The 1,770-nt window shown below is 31.2% G+C and overlaps 1 pseudogene; it reads left to right on the forward strand.

Moving 5' to 3' along the window:
• Window positions 1-860: 860 nt before the first annotated feature.
• LOC111740449 lies at window positions 861-979 on the forward strand (annotated as a pseudogene).
• Window positions 980-1,770: the final 791 nt, after the last annotated feature.

Consider the following 1,770-nt stretch of genomic DNA (forward strand, 5'->3'; position numbering starts at 1 on the left):
TGACAAGCCCACAGCTAACATCATATTAGATGGTGAAAAGCTGAAAACTTTTCCTCTAAGTTCAAAAACAGAATGTCCACTCTTGCTAATTTTATTCAACATAATACTGGAACTCTAGCTAGCATAATTAGGCAAGACAAAGAAATAAAAGTCATTCGAATTGGAAATGAAGTAAAACTGTCACTATTTATAGATGACATAATTATATATATGTATATATAATTACATATTAGATAGGACTAATGAGAAAGAGATCAATTCAACAAAAGGATATAGCATTTGCAAATATTTATACACCTAACATAGGAGTACCTAAATATGCAAAGCAAATATCAATAGACCTAAAGAGAAAAAAAGCACAGTGATACAATAGTAATAAGGGACTTTAATAGTCCACTTCATCAACAAATAAATCATTCAGACAGAATCAATAAAAACATTGACCTTAAATATGTTACATATATATGTATATGTGTATACATCACTAAAAACTCCAGCAAAAGCTGTTAGAAATAAAGAAATAATAAATGTATTCGGAAAAGTTGCAGGATACAAAGTCAATATACAAAAATCAGATGTTTCAACACACTAACAACAAACTATCAGAAACAAAAAATTAAAAAAACAATCTCACTTACAGTTGCATCAAAAAGGATAAAATATTTAGGAATAAATTTAATCAAAGAGGTGAAAGACCTGTGTACAGAAAACCATAAGAAAGTGATGAAAACAAATTGAAGACACAAATAAAGGGAAAGATATTTCATGTTAACAAATTTGAAGAATTAATATTTAAAATTTTTTCATACTACTCAGACATCTACAGATTCAATGCAATCCCTATCAAAATTCCAAAGACAGTCTACGGCCATGCCACCCTGAACAAGCCCGATCCCCTCTGATCTCGGAAGCTAAGCAGGGTTGGGCCTGATTAGAACTTGGATGGGAGACCACCTAGGGAGACCAGGTGCTGTAGGAGTAAAAAATAAAAAATATGAGATTGTAAGTTGACAAGGTCCTTGCAATCTGTGAGGTCAACCAAAGGTTGCCTCAACTAAAAATAATAATAATAATAATAATAATAACAATAATAATAATAACAACAATAATAAAATAAATAAATTCCAAAGACAATTTTTTTACAAATTAAAATAAACAATTTTTAAATTTGTATGGAATCGCAGTAGACCCCAAATAGCCAAAGCAATCTCGAGGAAAAAGAACAAAGCCAGAGGTATCACACTATCTGATTTCAAACTGTGCTATGAAGCTATAGTGATCGAAAGAGAATGGTACTGGCATAAAAAACAGACACATAGGTTAATGGAACAGAGTAGAGAACCCAGAAATAAATCCACATATACATGGTTAATTAATTTATGACACAGGAGCCAAGAACATACAATAGGGAAAGAATAATCATTTCAATAAATGCTATTGGAAAATTTAGACAGCCATATGCAAAAGAATAAAACTAGATCATTATATTACACCATACAAAAATTAACTTAAAATAGATAAAAGGCTTGAATGTAAGTCCTGAAATCATAAACCCTCTAGAAGAAAACATAGTTCGTAAGTCACTTTAACTTAAGTTTTTGATTGGATCTTTCTTTAATTAACTTGATATCCTAGTTAAGTACTAGCAGCAGTAACAAACAAACCCCCAAATCTCAGTTAGTTATACAGCAATTTACTTCTCCCTCACTTCAGATGGGGAAGCTCTTTCGATCAGCTCTCCTTCAGTTTTGACTCAGAAACCTTCTTTCC

This window comes from Pteropus vampyrus, unplaced genomic scaffold (assembly GCF_000151845.1).
Source record: "Pteropus vampyrus isolate Shadow unplaced genomic scaffold, Pvam_2.0 Scaffold63, whole genome shotgun sequence".
Taxonomy (NCBI): domain Eukaryota; kingdom Metazoa; phylum Chordata; class Mammalia; order Chiroptera; family Pteropodidae; genus Pteropus; species Pteropus vampyrus.